Source organism: Mastigoproctus giganteus, chromosome 2 (genome assembly GCF_048544385.1).
Source record: "Mastigoproctus giganteus isolate SK-2022 chromosome 2, ASM4854438v1, whole genome shotgun sequence".
NCBI lineage: Eukaryota > Metazoa > Arthropoda > Arachnida > Uropygi > Thelyphonidae > Mastigoproctus > Mastigoproctus giganteus.
This window is the reverse complement of record NC_143576.1, coordinates 261,250,112-261,272,096: the sequence shown is the minus strand read 5'-3', so window position 1 is coordinate 261,272,096 and position 21,985 is coordinate 261,250,112. Positions and strand designations below refer to the sequence as shown.

Here is a 21,985-nt window from a genome sequence, read left to right as displayed (position 1 = left end):
AGACTACGAAAAATCCTTGGCAAAGGATGCAAAGAAAAACAGAAAAGAGTTCTTTACCTATTTAAACTCAAGAAGGAAAGGGATGAATCAGATTGGTCCACTGGATGTTGATGGTTCAACAGTTGAGGATCCTGCTCAGGTGGCTAACAATCTAAATGAGTATTTTGCATCTACATTCACACATGAGGAGTTATTCAGGAAGGGGAATGTCGTAGGTGAAGTAAACATTGGCAGTGAGCTAGATTATTTTCTAATAACTGAGAGGAAAGTGGAGGAGAAATTGCTGAGGATAAACATAAAAAAGGCACCAGGGGAGGATGGGATCTATCCTGTTATATTAAAGGAGGCAGCAAAGGAAGTAAGCAAACCCCTAGCCATAATTATGAGAGCTTCTTTGGACTCAGGGGAGGTACCCATGGACTGAAGATGTGCAAATGTAACCCCAATTCACAAAGGAGGATCAAAGGCTGACACAAGTAATTATAGACCTGTTAGTTTAACTTCGGTTCCAGGAAAATTAATGGAGGCACTGGTTAAAGAAGCACTGCAGGATCATCTGGACAAGAATTCAGTTATAGCTCAAACACAGCATGGTTTTGTTAAGGGCAGGTCTTGTCTGACCAATTTGATTGGATACTATGATGTAGTCACAAAAGAACTGGATGCAGGGAATAACTTTGATATTATATATTTGGATCTTAGAAAGGCTTTTGATACTGTTGCGCATGGAAGACTGCTGCACAAATTGGAGAAGTGTGGCATTGGAGGCAAATTGCTGCTATGGATAAAGGGATGGTTGAGTGGCAGAAGACAGAGAGTGGTAATCAATGGACACTGCTCAACGTGGACTAATGTTATTAGTGGAGTTCCTCAGGGTTCAGTGTTGGGTCCATTGTTGTTTTCAGTATTTATAAATGATATTGATGATGGTGTATCAGGCTTAATGTCCAAGTTTGCAGACGATACCAAGGTTGGCAGGGTTGTTAAGGACACTACTGATACTATGCTACTGCAACAGGATCTGGAAAGGTTGAGCAGATGGGCTGAGAGGTGGCAAATGAAGTTTAACATTGACAAATGTAAAGTACTACATATGGGAAACAGTAACCCCAGATCAACGTATCAACTCTGTGGTACTACGCTGACAGTGGTAGAGAATGAAAAGGACCTGGGGGTAATTGTGCAGGCAGATATGAAGTTCTCTGAGCAGTGCAGACGAGCTGCAAGAGTAGCTCATGGTGTCTTGTCAATGATATACAGGAATTTTTCTAGCAGGGATAAGGATGTGATTATTCCCTTGTATAAGGCATTGGTCAGGCCACACCTTGAGTACTGTATACAGGTCTGGAGGCCTCATTTCAAGAAGGATGTAGAGCTGCTCGAACGAGTACAGAGAAGGGCAACAAGATTAGTGAATGGAACAAAGGGTTGCTCTTACGAAGAAAGGCTTAAGTTTTGCAAATTACAGAGCCTGGAGACTAGGCATCGGCGAGGTGATCTGATAGAGGTGTATAAGGCTTTGAATGGCTTGAGCATGCTCAATGCCGATGGGATTCTTCCTCTTGCTCAGAATAATCACCTGAGAGGGCAAAAATTGAAATTGAGGAAGGACGGATGTCGGATAGATGTGCGGAAATTTGCCTTTAGCCAGCGGGCAGTTGGTTTGTGGAATAGACTCCCATCGCTTGTTGTTGAAGTTGATAGCCTAAATAAATTTAAGGCTCAGCTGGACAGGTATTTCGAACGAACGGAGGGGTGAAATGGGAGTGGGTTTTTTTTTTTTTTTTTTTTTGGCTGATGCTGAATAAGCTTGCTTTCTTGCATCATATGCCTCTACTAATGCTAATGCTAATGATATGCAACCCAAAACTCAAGGCTTTTTTTCTAATGACAAAAGATCCTTTATAGCAAGGAGAGGCTGGGTGAATGTGGCTTCACAGTATGAAATTAATGATATTTCTAATTTTCATAAATGACATCGATTTATTGATAGAGAGTGTGATGGCAATATTTGCAGTTGATACAGAGATTGGAAGAGTGGTTAATGATCAGTACCAAGAAATGCTACTTTGGGATGACTTAGATAGGCTTCGAGAATAGCCAGAAAAGTGGCAGCTGTGTTTTAATGCAGCAGAATGCAAGGTCTTGCATCTAGGGATTAGCAATCATGAAATAACATGTATGCTTGTTTTTTTTTTTTTTTGTTTGTTTTATTCCCTAGCTCTCGGTGGGGTTTGAAAAAATTCAAAACAGTAGAGGAAGAAAGGGATTTGAGAATTATCATACAGTTTGACTCGAGGTTCTCCAAGCAGCGTAGGCAGCTGGCAAGGCAGACCCATGGCATCCTGTTAATGGTATATTAGACATTTGTAAAGATATATGCAATTGTGAGATTACACTTGGAATACTGTGTTCAAGTATGAAGACTGCACCTAAAAAAGACATTTAGCTTCTTGATGGAGTCATGCTTGGTGAGATCAGCAAAAGAACACCCATATCTGAGGAACAATTTTGAATATAGTGGGAAACAGAGTTTGGCACACAAACACCTTAGAGGAGGACCTAACTGAGGTTTATAAGGCTCTGAGAGAAGACAGCAAAATGAATGAAAGTGAAATTTTCACAGTTATGAATGATTCAAGAAAATTCAAATTACAGTAAGTCCCCGACTTACGTAGACCCGAGTAACATAACATCAGACTTACGTAAATTTTTTTCACTCATTTTTTTTTTTTTTAGTACTGTAAAATTTAAAACAGTAAAAAAATAAAAAAATAAAAATAAGCAATCAATAACAACAAATATGGCACACACAAATTGCACAAGTGAGATATGGAGTAACAAGCCTAACAAATAGGAATGAAGAGAAGATTGGGTCAGAAAACTGCTAGCTTGAGGGATACACGAACTAATAGATTAACAGAAATCGCTGACAGCAATTTAGCATTAGCATTAGCATTAGTAGAGGCATATGATGCAAGAAAGCAAGCTTATTCAGCATCAGCCAAAAAAAAAAAAAAAAAACACACCACTCCCATTTCACCCCTCCGTTCGTTCGAAATACCTGTCCAGTTGAGCTTTAAATTTGTTTAGGCTATCAGCGTCAACAACAAGTGATGGAAGTCGGTTCTACCAACCAACCACCCGCTGGCCAAAGGCAAATTTCCGTACATCTATCCGACATCCGTCCTTCCTCAATTTGAATTTATGCTCTCTGAGGTGATTATTCTGAGCAAGATGAAGAATCCCATTGGCATTGAGCATGCTCAAACCATTCAAAGCCTTATACACTTCTATCAGATCACCTCGCCGGTGCCTAGTCTCCAGACTCTGTAATTTGCAAAACTTAAGCCTTTCTTCATAGGAGCAACCCTTTGTTCCATTCACTAATCTTGTTGCCCTTCTCTGTACCTGTTCCAGCAGCTCTACATCCTTCTTGAAATGAGGCCTCCAGACCTGTATACAGTGCTCAAGATGTGGCCTAACCATTGCCTTATACAAGGGAATAATCACCTCTTTATCCCTGCTAGAAAAATTCCTGTATATCATTGACAAGACACCATGAGCTACTCTTCCAGCTCGTCTGCACTGCTCAGAGAACTTCATATCTGCCTGCACAATTACCCCCAGGTCCTTTTCATTCTCCACCACTGTCAGTGTAGTACCGCAGAGTCGATACGTTGCTCTGGGGTTACTGTTTCCCATATGTAGTACTTTACATTTGTCAATGTTAAACTTCATTTGCCACCTCTCAGCCCATCTGTTCAACCTTTCCAGATCCCGTTGCAGCAGCATAGTGTCAGTAGTGTCCTTAACAACCCTGCCAACCTTTGTATCATCTGCAAACTTGGACATTAAACTTGATATCCCATCATCAATATCATTCATAAACACCGAAAACAACAACGGACCCAACACTGAACCCTGAGGAACTCCACTAATAACATTAGTCCACGTTGAGCAGTGTCCATTGATTACCACTCTCTGTCTTCAGCCACTCAACCATCCCCTTATCCATAGCAGCAATTTGCCTCCAATGCCACACTGCTCCAATTTGTGCAGCAGTCTTCCATGTGCAACAGTATCAAAAGCCTTTCGAAGATCCAAATATATAATATCAAAGTTATTCCCTGCATCCAGTTCTTTTGTGACTACATCATAGTATCCAATCAAATTGGTCAGGCAAGACCTGCCCTTAACAAAACCATGCTGCGTCTGAGCTATAACTGAATTCTTGTCTAGATGATCCTGCAGTGCTTCTTTAAGCAGTGCCTCCATTAATTTACCTGGAACAGAAGTTAAACTAACAGGTCTATAATTACTTGTGTCAGCCTTTGATCCTCCTTTGTGAATTGGGGTTACATTTGCACATCTCCAGTCTATGGGTACCTCCCCTGAGTCCAAAGAAGCTCTCATAATTATGGCTAGGGGTTTGCTTACTTCCTTTGCCGCCTCCTTTAATATAACTGGATAGATCCCATCCACCCCAGGTGCCTTTTTTATGTTTATCCTCAACAATCTCTCCTCCACTTTCCTCTCAGTTATTACAAAATCATCCAGCTCACTGCCAATGTTTACTTTACCTACATCATTCTCCTTCCTGAATAACTCCTCATGCGTGAATGTAGATGCAAAATACTCGTTTAGATTGTTAGCCACCTGAGCAGGATCCTCAACTGTTGAACCATCAATATCCAGTGGACCAATCTGATTCATCCCTTTCCTTCTTGAGTTTAAATATGTAAAGAACTCTTTTCTGTTTTTCTTTGCATCCTTTGCCAAGGATTTTTCGTAGTCTGCCTTTGCCTGCCTAATCTCCTTTGTGACTTGGTTACAGACCAACTTATATCTATCATAGGCTTCCATGTCACCCATTAATTTGTATGTATCCCATGCATTTTTCTTCTCTGCCACCTGTCTCATTAGTTCATCTGACAACCATTTAGGCCTAAACCTTGAACAGTATTTCTTAGTTGGTATGTAAAGCCTGGTAGCCTCCAAGATTAGTTCCTTGAATGCTTCCCATTTTGAGTTTGCTGTTGGTAACATCATCAGTTGGTCCCACTGTATAGAATTTAAATACTGTCTCAGACCATCATAGTCGCCTTTATGAAAACAAAAACCCTTCCCTTTACCTCTGATGGTAGTTACCTACTTGAGTAAATCCCACTTCAACACACTGTGATCACTGCCACCTAGTGGTTCATTTATCTGCAGATTCTTAATGCATGAAGAATCACTACTGATAATCAGATCAAGAGTATTGCTCCCTCTTGTTGCCTCACGAACATGCTGATGTAGAAAACAATCATCCAATAAATCCACAAAAGCCTTGCTAGTGTGCGAGTGACCAACCCACAAATTCCAGTCAATATCTGGGAAATTAAAATCCCCCATTATAAGACTCTCTGATTTACTGGCCCACTCTATTTCCCTGTACAATATCTTAATATACTCATCAGAGTCATTAGGCCTATAGCACACTCCTACTCTCAATTTTGATTTCCCTATGCCTATGTCACACCAAACTGACTCGACACTGCCCTGTCCATCGATGTCGACTGGCTTCACTTCCTTCGACTTTATGTGTTTCTTAACTAATAGCATAACCCCTCCTCCCCTCCTGTCCTGTCTATCCTTTCTATACACATTGTACTCCCCAAATTCCAGTTCCGCATTACTTATATCTGTGTGACACCACGTCTCTGATATCCCAACAATATCTGCCTTTGATGTTTTGAGCAATACCTCAAATTCATCAAATTTATTCACCAAACTCCTAGCATTGGTGTACACGCAGGTATACGTGCACCTGTTTCTATTCTTAACTACCCTAACACAACCCATGTGTTTACTTGTACCGCAATGACTCCCAGCAGTCTCTGAAATATCCTGAATCTTGTTTTTCAGGCTTCTGCTCATTTCAATAGAAGCAGTGTAAGAATCACTTCCACCTCTGCCAGTGCCTACTGTTAATCTATTAGTCCTTGTATCCCCCCCAACTAGCAGTTTTCCGACCCACCTAACACTGCCTTGACAGCATCAGCAAAAATTCTTGCACCCTTTCTATTTAAGTGTATCCCATCCCTGTAAAAGCAATCTCTCCTGTTAACAAGTACAGTCCAGGCTGAAAAAAATTCTACCCCTTGAGCCTTGCACAATCCCTCCAGGGCCGAATTGATCGACAAGGCCCTCATCATATACTCCCTCCTATCGTGTCTGGGCAGAATTGCAGACACTTTCAAATTCAACCCTAATTCACAGCTTTTTTTCAACAGTGACCTGTACTTGCTAAGTAATTCCGCCGGTCTCCTACTCTTGAATGAAAGTGATTCTTGCACTACTTCTATCGGAATGAGCAGCAGCCTGGAAAACAAGGTGCAGGGGGTCATTGCGGTACAAGTAAACACATGGGTTTTATTAGGGTAGCTAAGAATAGGAACAGGTGCATGTATACTTGCATGTACACCAATGCAAGGAGTTTGGTAAATAAATTTGATGAATTTGAGGTGTTGGTCAAAACGTCAAAGGCAAATATTGTTGGGATATCAGAAACATGGTGTTACACAGATATAAGGAATGCAGAAATGGAATTTGGGGAGTACAATGTGTACAGGAAGGCAGGGAGGAAGGGTTATGCTATTAATTAAGAAACACATAAAATCCAAGGAAGTACAGCGAGTCAACATGGTTGGACAGTGCAGTGTCAGGCCAGTTTGGTGTGAAAGCACTTGGAAATCAAAATTGAGAGTAGGAGTGTGTTATCGGCTTAATAATTCTGATGAGTATAATAAACAACTGTACAGGAAAATACAGTGGGTCAGTAAATCAGAGAGTCTTATAATGGGGGATTTTAATTTCCCGGATATTGACTAGAATTTTGAGTTTGATCAATCGCACACTAGCAAGGCTTTTGTAGATTTATTGGATGACGGTTTTCTACAGCAGCAGCATGTTTGGGAAGCATCTAGAGGGAGTAATACTCTTAATCTGATTATCAGTAGTGATTCTTCATGCATTAAGAATCTGCAGATAAACAAACCACTAGATGACAGTGATCACAGTGTGCTGAAGTGGGATTTACTCAAAGAGGTAACAGCCATCAGGGGTAAAGGGAAGGGTTTTTACTTTCGTAAATGCGACTACGGAGGTCTGAGATAGTATTTAAATTCTATATACTGTGGGACCAACTGATGATGTTACCAACAGCAAATTCAAAATGGGAAGCATTCAAAGAATTAATCTTGGAAGCTACTAGGATTTTCATGCCAATAAGAATTATTGTTCAAGGTTTAGACCTAAATGGATGTCAGATGAACTAATCTGACATGTAGCAGAGAAGAAAAATGCATGGGATACATATAAATTAATGGGTGACACGGAGGCCTGTGAGAGATATAACTTGCTCTGTAACCAAGTCACAAAGGACGTTAGGCAGGCAAAGGCAGATTAGGGGAAATATTTGGCATAGGATGCAAAGAATATTTCATAGATAACACTCGTTACTGAAACATAAATATAGCGTTATAACTGTGTTTGGATACAAGTTTAGGATTTAATTTTGTACAGAAATTGAAATTTTATTGAAAGTAAATCTAAATCATGACTCAAACCAGAGCAGCAAAGCAAAAGGCTCAAGCTAATGGGAATGCTGTGGCCAGGGGAGAACTGAGGGGGGCAGTTGTCCTCTGAATCACAGCCTTTTAAGATGCACTATTTGCTTGATGTTTGCGGAGCAGTCAAGTATGGGACATGATACTGCCATGGGGGATGTCTTTGTATGTGTGCGATGCAAGGAGTGTAAGGAGATCAGGCGACAACTCAGCGTTGTTATGGGCCTATATGAGAGCTTGAAGGACAGGGTGGATGCCCTCAAAGGATTACAAGTGAGGGGCCCATCAAGCTCTCAGCTGCCCACACCAATGCCAGAGCTTGCACTTGGTCATCACGCAACACAGTGGCAACCCCCAAGGCAGAATGCGCTGGTCCCAAAGGAACTAGTAGTTGTTGGTGACTCTATTGTCAGGGAAACGGGAAACATGCTTTGTAAAAAGGATAGGTGGAACAGGACCAGGGTATGTCTGCCAGGGGAAAAAGTTGATGACGTTGTAGAGCGGATATCATCTTTTAAGGGCACAAAAGGTGATATAGTTGTACACGTTGGCACTAATGATATTAAGAGCAGGAGACCGGCGGAATTACTTGACAAGTACAGGTCATTGATGAAAAAAAGCCTTGAATTAGGGTTGAAATTGAAAGTGTCTGCAATTCTGCCCAGACACGATAGGAGGGAGTATATGATGAGAGCCCTGTCAATCAATTCGGCCCTGGAAAGATTGTGCAGGGCTCAAGGGGTAGAATTTTTTTCAGCCTGGTCTGTACTTGTTAACAGGAGAGACTGCTTCTACAGGGATGGGATACACTTAAATAGAAAAGGTGCAAGAATGTTTGCTGATGCTATCGAGGCAGTGTTAGGTGGGTCGGAAAACTGCTAGATTGGGGGGATACAAGGACTAATAGATTAACAGTAGCCACTGGCAGAGGTGGAAGTGATTCTTACACTGCTTCTATTGAAATGAGCAGAAGCCTGAAAAACAAGATTCAGGATATTTCAGAGACTGCTGGGAATCATTGGGGTACAAGTAAACACATGGGTTGTGTTAGGGTAGCTAAGAAAACGAACAGGTGCAGGTATACTTGTGTGTACACCAATGCTAGGAGTTTAGTAAATAAATTTGATGAATTTGAGGTATTGCTCAAAACATCAAAGGCAGATATTGTGGGGATTTCAGAGACGTGGTGTCACACAGATATAAGAATGCAGAACTGGAATTTGGGGAGTACAATGTCTACAGAAAGGATATACAGGATAGGAAGGGAGGAGGGGTTATGCTATTAGTTAAAAAACACATAAAATCCAAGGAAGTGAAGTCAGTCGACATCGCTGGACAGTGCAGTGTCGAGTCAGTTTGGTGTGACATAAGCATTGGGAGATCAAAATTGAGAGTAGGAGTGTGCTATAGGCCTAATGACTCTGATGAGTATAATAAGAAACTGTTCGGAGAAATAGAGTGGGCCAGTAAATCAGAGAGTCTTATAATGGGGGATTTTAATTTCCCAGATATTGACTGGAATTTGGGGGCTGGTCACTCACACAGTAGCAACAGCACAGTAGCAAGGCTTTTGTGGATTTATTGGATGATTGTTTTCTACATCAGCATGTTCGGGAGGCAACTAGAGGGAGTAATACTCTTGATTTGATTATCAGTAGTGATTCTTCATGCATTAGGAATCTGCAGATAAATGAACCACTAGGTGGCAGTGATCACAGTGTGCTGAAGTGGGAGTTACTCAAAGAGGTAACTACCATTAGGGGTAAAGGGAAGGGGTATTGCTTTCGTAAAGGCGACTACAATGGACTGAGACAGTATTTAAATTCTATACAGTGGGATCAACTGATGATATTGCCAACAGCAAATTCAAAATGGGAAGCATTCAAAGAACTTATCTTGGAAGCTACTAGGCTTTACATACCAACTAAGAAATATTGTTCAAGGTTTAGGCCTAAATGGATGTCAGATGAACTAATGAGGCATATGGCAGAGAAGAAAAATGCATGGGATACATACAAATTAACACGTGACACAGACGCCTATGATAGACACAAGTTGATCTGTAACCAAGTTACAAAGGAGGTTAGGCAGGCGAAGGCAGATTATGAGAGATCCTTGGCAAGGGATGCGAAGAAAAACAGCAAAGAGTTCTTTACTTATGTAAACTCTAGAAGGAATGGGATGAATCAGATTGGTCCACTTGAGATCGATGGGTCAACTGTTGATGACCCTGCTCAGGTAGCTAACAAACTAAATGAATATTTTGCATCGACATTCAAACATGAGGAGTTATTCAGCGAGGGGAATGCCAGAGGTGTATTCAACTCTAGCAGTAAGCTAGAGAATCTTGTAATAACTGAGAGCAAAGTGGAGGAGAAATTGTTGAAGATAAACACAAGAAAGGCACCTGGGGTGGATGGGATCTATCCAGTTATATTAAAGGAGGCAGCAAAGGAAGTAAGCAAAACCCTTAGCCATAATTATGAGAGCTTCCTTGGACTCAGGGGAGGTACCCATGGACTGGAGATGTGCAAATGTGACCCCAATTCACAAAGGGGGATCAAAGGCTGACACAAGTAATTATAGACCTGTGAGTTTAACTTCTGTTCCCGGAAAATTAATGGAGGCACTGGTTAAAGAAGCACTGCAGGATCATCTAGACAAGACTTCAGTTATAGCTAGGACACAGCATGGTTTTGTTAAGGGTAAGTCTTGCCTGACCAATTTGATTGGATACTATGATGCAGTCACAAAAGAACTGGATGCAGGGAATAACTTTGATATTATATACTTGGATCTTAGAAAGGCTTTTGATACTGTTGCACATGGAAGACTGCTGCACAAATTGGAGCAGTGTGGCATTGGAGGCAAATTGCTGCTATGGATAAAGGGATGGTTGAGTGGGAGAAGACAGAAAGTGGTAATCAGTGGACACTGCTCATCGTGGACTTATGTTATTAGTGGAGTCCCTTAGGGTTCAGTGTTGGGTCCTTTATTGTTTTCTGTATTTATAAATGATATTGATGATGGTATATCAGGCTTAATGTCCAAGTTTGCAGACGATACGAAGTTTGGCAGGGTTGTCAAGGACACTACTGACACTATGCTGCTGCAACAGGATTTGGAAAGGTTGAGCAGATGGGCTTCGAGGTGGCAAATGAAGTTTAACATTGACAAATGTAAAGTACTACATATGGGAAACAGCAACCCCAGAGCAATGTATCAACTGTGTGGTACTACACTGACAGTGGTAGAGAGTGAAAGGGACCTGGGGGTGGTTGTGCAGGCAGATATGAAGTTCTCTGAGCAGTGCAGACGGGCTGCAAGAGTAGCTCATGGTGTCTTGTCAATGATATATAGGAATTTTTCTAGCAGGGATAAGGAGGTGATTATTCCCTTGTATAAGGCAATGGTCAGGCCACACCTAGAGTACTGTATACAGGCCTGGAGGCCTCATTTCAAGAAGGATGTAGAGCTGCTGGAACGAGTACAGAGAAGGGCAACTAGATTGGTGAATGGGACAAAGGGGTGCTCTTACGAAGAAAGGCTTAAGTTTTGCGAATTACAGTGTCTGGAAACTAGGCACCAGCGAGGTGATATGATAGAGGTGTACAAACCCTTGAATGGTTTGAGCATGCTCAATGCTGATGGGATTCTTCCTCTTGCTCAGAATAATCACCTGAGAGGGCATAAATTCAAATTGAGGAAAGACAGATGTAGGATAGATGTGCGGAAATTTGCCTTTAGCCAGCGGGTGGTTGGTAGGTGGAACAGACTTCCATCCCTTGTCGTGGAAGTTGATAGCCTAAATAAGTTTAAGGCTCAGCTGGACAGGTATTTCGAACGAACAGAGGGGTGAAGTGGAAGTGGTTATTTTTATTTATTTATGTTACTTTTTTTTTTTTTTTATTTATTTTTGGCTGATGCTGCATAAGCTTGCTTTCTTGCATCAAATGCCTCTACTAATGCTAATGCTAATGCTAAGAAAAACAGCAAAGAGTTCTTTACTTATGTAAACTCTAGAAGGAAGGGGATGAATCAGATTGGTCCACTGGATATCGATGGTTCAACTGTTGATGATCCTACTTAGGTAGCTAACAAACTAAATGAGCATCTTGCATCTACATTCACACATGAGGAGTTATTCAGGGAGGGGAATGCCAGATGTGAATTAAACTCTGACAGTGAGTTAGATGATTTTGTAATAACTGAGAGTAAAGTGAACGAGAAATTGCTGATGATAAACATAAGAAAGGCACCCGGAGTGGATGGGATCTATCCAGCTGCATTAAAGGAGGCAGCAAAGGAAGCAAGCATACCCTTGACCATAATTATGAGAGCTCCCTTGGACTCAGGGGAGGTACCCATGGACTGGAGATGTGCAAATATGACCCCAATTCATAAAGGAGGATCAAAGGAAGACACAAGTAACTACAGACCTGTTAGTTTAATTTCTGTCCCAGGAAAATTAATGGAGGCACTGGTTAAAGAAGCACTGCAGGATCATCTAGACAAGGCTTCAGTTATAGCTCAGACACAGCATGATTTTGTTAAGGGGAAGTCTTGTCTGACCAATTTGATTGGATACTATGATGTGATCACAAAGGAACTGGATCCAGGAAATAACTTTGATATCTTATATTTGGATCTTAGAAAGGCTTTTGATACTGTTGCACATGGGAGACTGCCACACAAATTGGAGCAGCGTGGCATTGGAGGCAAATTGCTGCTATGGATAAAGGGATGGTTGAGTGGGAGAAGACAGAAAGTGGTAATCAGTGGACACTGCTCATCGTGGACTTATGTTATTAGTGGAATCCCTCAGGGTTCAGTGTTGGGCCACTACTTGTTTTCTGTATTTATAAATGATATTGATGATGGTATATCAAGCTTAATGTCCAAGTTTGTAGACGTTACGAAAGTTGGAAGGGTTGTTAATGACACTAATGACAGAAGACTGCTGCAACAGGATCTAGAAAAGTTGAGCAGATGGTCTGAGAGGTGGCAAATGAAGTTTAACATTGACAAATGTAACATATTACATATGGGAAGCAACAACCCCAGAGTAATGTATCAACTCTGTTGTACTACATTGACAGTGGTAGAGAATGAAAAGGACTTGGGGGTAATTGTGAAGGCAAATATGAAGTTTTCTTAGCAGTGCAGACAATCTGTAAAAGTAGCTCATGATGTCTTGTGTCATGTCTTGTTAATGATATACATGAATTTTTCTAGCAGGATAAGGAGGAGATTATTCCCTTGTATAAGGCAATGGTCAGGCCCCACCTTGAGTACTGTATACAGGTCTGGAGGCCTCATTTTAAGAAGGATGTAGAGCTGTTGGAACGAGAGAAGGGCAACAAGATTAGTGAATGGAACAAATGATTGCTCTTATGAAGAAAGGCTTAAGTTTTGCAAATTACAGTGTCTGGAGTCTAGGCACCTGCGAGTTGATCTTATTGAGGTGGATAAAACCTTGAATGGTTTGAGCATGCTCCATGCTGATGGGATTCGTCCTCTTGCTCAAAATAATCAACTGAGAGGGCATAAATTCAAATTAAGGAAAGACAGTTGTAGGATAGATGTGCAGAAGTTCGCCTTTAGCCAGCGGGTAGTTGGTTGGCGGAACAGACTTCCATCTTTTGTTGTGGAAGTTGATAGCCTAAATAAATTTAAGGCTGAGCTGGACAGGTATTTGGAACGATTAGAAGGGTGAAATGGGAGCATTTTTTTTTTTTGGCTAATGCTGCATAAGCTTGCTTTCTTGCATCATACGTCTGTACTAATGCAAATGACATCTGTTTTTTCTTCATTTTATGGGGTTTTTTTTTTTTTTTTTATATGCCACTCCGACTACTTCACCACTGTCCCAGATATATATATTTTTAATTAGTTCAATTAAAAACTTTAACTATTTTTCTATATATATATATATATAACTAATATAGAAAAAATGTATAACTGATTAATTTGATTAATTTGACTATTTTCCTTCCTTCTTTTGAGGATATTATGTGGTTTTTGTAATTTTGTTATATCAGGGATGTAGTAGCAATATTTTATTAGTCATTTCTGAGTTACGTAAAACTCGACTTATGTAAGAAGTCCTGGAACATATCTCTTACGTATATTGGGGACTTACCGTACAGTGAAAGACATTTACACTGAATTGTAGGCAGTTTTCTTTTAGCCAGCAATTTGTTAATTACTGGAATAAGTTACCTCTGTGGGTTGTTAAGGATGACAGTTTTTGTGAATTCAGTGGTCAGCTAGATATTATATATATATATATATATATTTATGAAATGTTGTGTATTATGATTAAAAGTCATTGTCTAGCTATTTAGCTAATGGGAGGCAAAATTAGGAAATTAATTAGGATAGAAATAGACACTCCTGCCCTCGTATTGCACTAATAGCTCAGTGTGTGGACGAATTTTAGTTGTAGGAAAGTAAACAGTATATGATTCAAGAATATAAAGCTGGTGCTCAGGTTATAATGCACCAAAGTAACTCAATATCTTTTTGGTTCAGTTGGCAATGTGTTTTCACATTTTTAATCAATATATATTAATTAATTTTAATTATACTGTTGATTAACTTTTATTTTTAACAAATTTCACATTGTAATTAATTTTATTTTTAACAAATTTCACATTATAATTAATTTTATTTTTAACGAATTTCACATTGTAATTAAATTTTTAAAGTAAAGATAACATAACATAGATGCCACAGTTACCTTTACATATTTAAATTAACTTATAAAAATGCATTCCATTTTAATAAAAATAGTTTCCTGTATATACAATGCTAAGGTATTGTATATATAGGAAACTATTTAAATGTTAAAGGCTGTATATATGACTATTTCAGCATACTTTGATGAAATAGTGAAATGGTGCAGCATCCTGAAGAGATACTGTTTCACATATATCAGCCAGTTACCCACTAATTTAAGTTTAAAATGATAACAACATAAGTATAAGAATATACTGAAATGTAAAATAATGAACCAATGTATACTCCCCACCATAACTTATGGAAGTGAAACTTGGGCACTCACCAAAAGAATGGAAGAGAAGCTGAGAACTATACAGCGAAGAATGGAACGAATTATATTGGGAATCAGACTGTCAGCAAACTCAAGTAAAGGACATTCTTATCAAAACTAAAGAACTAAAATGGTCCTGGGCAGGACACATAGCTTGAAGACATGATGACAGGTGGACTAAGAAAATAACAGAATGGTACCCAAGATGAGCTAGAAGAAAACCTAGAAGACAACGGCAGAGATGGATAGATGAAATTCATGAGTTTGTGGGTAGTAAATGGATCACCATTGCACAAAACAGAAGGAACTGGAAAGTTGGTGGAGAGGCCTTCATCCTGCAGTGGATTGAAAATGGCTGATGATGAAGTATAAGAATATGCAGTAATGTTAAACAGAATTTTAATTTGAAGTATAATTTTAATTATAAGTATAAGATTTTGGTACATATAGATATACAGACAACCACTTCTGAATCCGTCTATCTACCATGTCCAGGGCCGTTATTAACACCGATGGAAAATTGTGCTCCCAGATAACCTGAGCACAAGCTTTATATTCTTCAATCATATACTGTTTACTTTCCTACAATTAAAATGCTTCCACACTCTGAGCTATTAGTGTAATATAAGGGCAGGAGTGTCTGTTTCTATCCTAATTTCACCTCCCATTAACTAAACAGCCAGACAATGACTTTTAACCATAATACACAACATTTCATAAAAAAAAAAAAATATATATATATATATATACTTACTAGCTCTATTTATACAGCCAGTTGCAAGATAGGTGAGTAGTTTCATGCAAATTGCTTATACAAAAATCTCACAAATAACATATATATAAATACTGTAATAAATTTACTTTATTTTGTTTATTAATTTTTTATAGTAAACCCACAATTTTATGGACTAATAGGAGGGGGCAGTCCATTATTGCTGAATATCTGTTAAATTGAAAGCTTTTTTTTGAGACTATTTGTATCTCACGTGATTGAAAATTTAAACATTTACATGTACATGCAAGTATTAGAAACATTGAAATTAAGTTAAACGATAAAAAAATATATATCTTTTATTTACCATGACTTTATTGGTTGATACTTAGTACACAACAGAAGATAGTTTACCATAACCATATATAGTGCCCTGTAAAAATTTTATTCAGGTTCAGAGGAAAGAAGCCGAAGTCAAGATACAGTACAGATTCCTTAAAAACTCTTTAAGCTTAGCCTTTATTTTTACAATATGTGACACAGTTTGCTTTTCTCATACCATTTCCTCACAGAGGCTGGAAACAGATACAGAGTTTAACTTCTCTAAATAGTTTTAATTTCTCTTTTCACCAGAAAACTGGTGATAAGGGAAAGCCACGAGAATACGCTGTAAAAGTAAAGCCTTAGGGGCCATTATGATACACTATAAGTGAGTTTATAACAGAGAAAGTGGGCACAGACAAGCACTTAACAATATGATAGTGAGCACATAAATGAACAGACTGGGACATTTAATGTCGACTACTGCTAGACATGAGTTCCCTATCTCGTGAGCACACTCAAAATACACTCTGGTGCTAATACAAATTTTTTTGTCTGTTAAATCTGGAGTCTGTTAAATTAAGGACTTTAAAGTCAAAGGTATGCTTAATTTTTTATTTGATTTAAAACATTTTTTTTTTTTTTATATTCGAGTTTAATTTTTTTTGTTTTGATTTTATTTTTATCATTTTTGTCTAATGCAGCAAAAGCCAGTGACTTTCTTTGTTATAATATTAGCATTAGCATTAGTAGAGGCATTTGATGCAAGAAAGCAAGCTTATGCAGCATCAGCCCAAAAAAAAAAAAAAAAAACCCACTTCCACTTCCCCCCTCTGTTCGTTCAAAATACCTGTCCAGCTGAGCCTTAAACTTATTTAGGCTATCAACCTCCACCACAAGGGATGGGAGTCTGTTCCACCAACCAACCACCCGCTGGCTAAAGGCAAATTTCCGCACGTCTATCCTACATCTGTCTTTCCTCAATTTGAATTTATGCCCTCTCAGGTGATTTTTCTGAGCTAGAGGAAGAATCCCATCAGCATTGAGCATGCTTAAACCATTCAAGGCTTTATACACCTCTATCAGATTGGTCAATGTAACTCTTGCACATACCTTAAGAGTTCTTATCTGTTACCCCAACTGGACTTACTATCTAGATGTTCTGGGGCAAAGATGTTTCACGTGAGCGGGTAGCTAATATCAGGGAAGAGAGCCTAAAAAACTTCAAGGGTTGTGTTAGGATTGTTAAATATACAAGAACAGTAAATCTTAATTGTTTATACAGTAACGTTAGAAGTGTTGTCAATAAAATGAGCGAATTCGAACTGCTGGTTAAAACAAGTAACGCAGACATAATAGGGCTTACAGAGACGTGGTGCCACCCGGAAATTGGGGATGATGAGTTTCAGTACGGCTTGTATAATGTATTTAGGAAGGATAGGTTAGATAGAAGGGGTGGTATGGTAATGCTTCTTATCAGAAGCAGCCTGAGTGCGACGATAGCTTTCCCGGATTCAGACATTTCACATGCTAGTATAGAGTCTGTATGGTGTGAGATAGTTGGAAACAAAGGTATAATGCGAGTAGGAGTAATCTACAGACCAGGTGATTGTGAAGATTATGACAAAAGCCTCTACAAGTAAGCGTCAATGCCTTATTATGGGTGATTTCAATTTGCCTCTAATTGATTGGAGTAAATGGGAAGGAAACTCGACATGGGGAACAAAATTTTTAAATCAACTAGATGACTGTTATTTGTATCAACATGTCAGGGAAAGTACTAGAGAAAAGAATATCCTAGACCTCATCATCACGCATGAATCAGATGACATAACAGGGCTGACAGTAGAGAAACCAGTAGCAGGAAGTGATCATGGAGTTCTACGGTGGATGATGATGAGAGAGGTAGCAGAAACAAAAGGCAAAGGAATGGGTTTTAATTTCAGAAAAGGAAATTACGATGCCTTAAGGTACTACATGGCCTCTATTAACTGGGTAGATATCGCGCAGAGAATGAATACAATTAAACTGTGGTACGCTTTTAAAACATTAATCACAGATGCCTTGAATGCGTATATACCATTAAAAAAATACTCCACGAGAAGGGTTCCAAGTTGGATGAATAGTGAAGTTGCCGCATTACTTGAGCAGAAAAAGGTGGCATGGAAAGGTTACAGAGCAATAAAAAGTACTGAATCCTATAACAGCTACAAGGTGATGTGTAATAGAGCCACAGAAAAGGTTCGACAGGCAAAGGCAGTTTATAAGAAATCACTAGCAAACAGAGCAAAGAGGGGGGATAAAGAATTCTTCACATATATAAATGCCAAGAAGAGCAGGACAAACCAGATCGGACCTTTATGTAAGGGAAAGGGGATAGTATTAAATACACCAGCTGCCATTGCAGATGAACTCAACAGTTATTTTGCATCAATATTTACAAATGAAAAGCCTTTTGTGGCAATGGGAAATTGTGGGAGCGAAGTTAAAAAATATGTAATTAATGATATTGAAATTTCCCAAGATTATTTAATGAAAAAACTTTCAAGCCTACAGACCAGTAAGGCTCCTGGAGTTGATGGAATATACCCTATAATCTTAAGAGAGGCGGCAAGCAAGTGCATTGAACCATTGAGGCTAATTATGCGAGCATCACTAGACTCTGGGGAGATTCCCTTGGATTGGAAAAGTGCAAATGTATCTCCCATACATAAGGGTGGCTCTAAAAGTGAAGTTGGAAATTATCGACCTGTCAGTCTCACTTCAGTAGTAGGGAAAATCATGGAGGCAATGATCAAGGGTGGAATTCAGGATCATTTGGATCGAATTGAAATTCTCAAGGATACTCAACATGGTTTTGTAAAGGGAAAATCATGTTTAACAAATCTGGTTCGCTATTTCGAAAGGGTCACTCACAAGCTGGATTTAGGGAATAATTTTGACATTGTTTATTTAGATTTCAGTAAAGCTTTTGACTCAGTCCCACATGAGTGGTTGCTTTATAACCTGGAACAGCTTATTGGAATCACTGGGAAAATCCTTAGATGGATAGAAGGATGGCTTCAGGGCAGGAGGCAGAGGGTTGTGATAAATGGCTATTCCTCAGATTGGGTTGATGTATGAAGTGTGGTTCCCCAAGGATCAGTATTAGGACCACTGTTGTTTTTAATTTTCATAAACGACATTGATGAAGGGAAAGAGGGCGTGATGTCTAAATTTGCAGATGATGTTAAAATTGGTAGAGTAGTTAATGATCACTGTCAAGCTGAGCTTCTTCAGAGAGACCTAGATAGACTTCAGGAATGGTCAGAAAAATGGCAGCTGTGCTTTAATCCAACAAAGTGTAAGGTATTACACCTGGGAAACAGTAATCCCAAAATAACTTATTCACTTGGTGGAGTTCAACTAAACCCAGTACTGGAGGAAAGGGACTTGGGTGTTACGATACGGTCAGACATGAAATTCTCTGAGCATTGTAAACAGGTTGCAAGGAAGGCCCATGGTGTCCTATCGATGATCTATTGAACTTTTGCAAGTAGAGATAGGGACGTGATAATCCCATTATATAAGGCTTATGTTAGACCACACTTGGAATACTGTGTTCAAGTATGGAGACCACACCTAAAGAAAGACATCGAGCTTCTTGAAAGGGTGCAAAGAAGGGTAACTCGCCTAGTGAGATCGGCAAAAGGGCGTCCTTATGAAGAAAGACTTTGAATATGTGGGTTGCAGAGTTTGGAAACTAGACACCTTAGAGGAGATTTGATTGAGGTGTTTAAGGCTCTGAGAGGCATCAGTAAAATGAACGAGGACAAAATTTTCAAGATTATAAATGATGCTGGAACTAGGAGACATAAATTCAAGTTACAGGGGGAAATGTTTAGATTGGACTGCAGGAAGTTTTATTTCAGCCAGCAAGTTATAAATTACTGGAATAAGCTGCTTACATGGGTGGTAGAGGCCGACAGTTTGGGGAAATTCAAAAGTCATCTGGATAGTACTTTCGGGTAAGGGAAGTGCATAGGATGATAGGTTTAATTTCCTTTTTATTTATTTTTTATTTTATTTTATTTTTATTTATTAATTATTATTATTTAGTTATTTATTTTATTTATTTATTTTTTTTTTGTTTTATCATTGTTTTGTTCGGATTTTTTTTTTTTTTTTTTTTGGCTGGTGCAGCATAAGCCATAGGCTTTCTTGCACCATGCGGCCGTTACTAATACTAATACTAATGGCTGCTACTAATACAAGAAAAACAGTCTGTATCCACCCCTGGATAGGAATGGAGCTATATGGCAGACATAGTATGGATTTCTGAAGGGAAGATAAGGCTGACAACCACACAGTAACATACTTTGTGGTTGTTGCAAAGTAACTGGATATAATAAAATAACTGGATGACTGGAAATGACAAAATAACTGGATGACTGAGAATAACAAAATGACTGAGAATAACAGAATATAACTAGATGACATTATATATTTATATTTCAGTAAATCTTTTTTATTGTTCAGTTTGAACAATTGTATAAATTGGAGCAATGTGAGATGAGAGTCAAATTGTTATTATGAATATAGGGATAGTAAGTGGTTGAAGTCAGCTAAAAAAGGATGGTTGGAGAATAAATGCGTAGAAATTTGCCTTCTGCCAGAGAGTAACTGATTTGTGAAATAAGTAATGAATTATTTGAAGGGATGGGTAAATTTAATGAGTAAGAGTTAATACTAATACAATACTATGTGTGACCTTTATACTGACTCAACTGACGTGTGACCTTGACTAATGCCATTAATCAGTTGCATATCTGTCTCCTACCTAACTCCTCTGTTCAAATGTACTTCATCCCTCAAAACAAACTCCTTCTGTCAATTATGGGGCTATGCCAATAAGAATCTTCCCCCAAAAGTCTTTCAGTGTTCTTCAAATCTAGTGTTAATCAACAAGGCTTGCATCACAAAATATTTTCCATCATACCTTGGTAGGACTGTAGCACACTTACATTTTGCTTTAACATTCAGCATTCATTTTTTCAGCATGACTGTATACTCTTCAACCACATCCTCAGTTTGCATGTGCTTGATTAACTAGATGTGAGTTATATATGTGCCACATATATAACTCACAAAGCAAACTTATACAGCATCAGCCAAAAAAAAATCCCATTTCACACAACCACTCACTCTAAAAGTTTGTCCAGTTCTTTATTTAAGCTATCAATTTCTACAATGACAGATGGAAGTTGTTCCAGAAATCAACTACCTGCTGGCTAAAGGCAAATTTCCGAACATCCATTCTACAACTGTCCTTCCTCAGTTTGAATTTATGCCCCCTCAGGTTCATAATCTGAGCAAGAGGAAGAATCTCATCAGCAGTGAGCCTGCTCAAACCATTCAAGGCCTTATACACCTCAATCAGATCACCTCACATGTGTTTACTCTCCAGATGCTGCATTTGCATAAGTTCATTTGCAGAACTTATGCCATTCTTGGTAAGAGCACCCTGATAAGAGGTGTTCTGTTTGCTTGTTAGTTTGTTATTTGGCTTTTAGGAGCATTAGCAACTAAGGCCATATTGCTCCGGGAATATGCGGTGGTCATTCCCTGAACTTTCCGCATTCTCCATATTTGGTGGTGATGGACTCAAACCCCAGTCTAATCAAGAAGCGTGTGCTATGCACTGCTGCTCCTTCCCACCTGGTTACGGAGGTGCCCGAGGTGTTCTGCTCACCAATCTTGTTGCCCTTCTCTGTACTTGTTATAGCAACTCTACATCCTTCCTAAAATGAGGCCTCCAGACCTGTACACAGTACTCAAGGTGTGGCTGATCATTGCCTTATACAAAGGGATAATCACCTCCTTATCCCTGCTAGCAAAGTTCCTGTATATCATTGACAAGACCTGATCTGGCAGCCTGTCTGCACTGATCATAAAACTTCATATCTGACTGCACAATTATCCCCAGGTCTTTTTCATTCTCTATCACCCTGACTGTAAAACCACACAGTTAGTATGTTTCTCTGGGGTTACTTCTACCCATATGCAGTACTTTGCATTTGTGAATGTTAAACTTCAGTTGCCACTCCTTAGCCCATCTGCCCAACTTTTCTAGATCATGTTGCAATAGCATACTATCAATACTGTCATTATAACAACCTTGCCAACCTTTGTATTATTTGCAAACTTGGAAAGCCTGATATGCCTTCATCAGCCTGATATACCTTCATCATTAAGCCTGATGTACCTTCATCAGTATCATTGATAATTATACAAAATAACAATAGT

The 21,985-nt window shown here is 39.1% G+C and overlaps 1 protein-coding gene across 1 annotated transcript in view; it reads left to right on the top strand.

The window, feature by feature from the left end:
- LOC150090433 (uncharacterized) overlaps positions 1-21,985 on the top strand; it is a 562,729-nt gene that overhangs the window by 462,424 nt on the left and 78,320 nt on the right. The window lies entirely within an intron of this gene.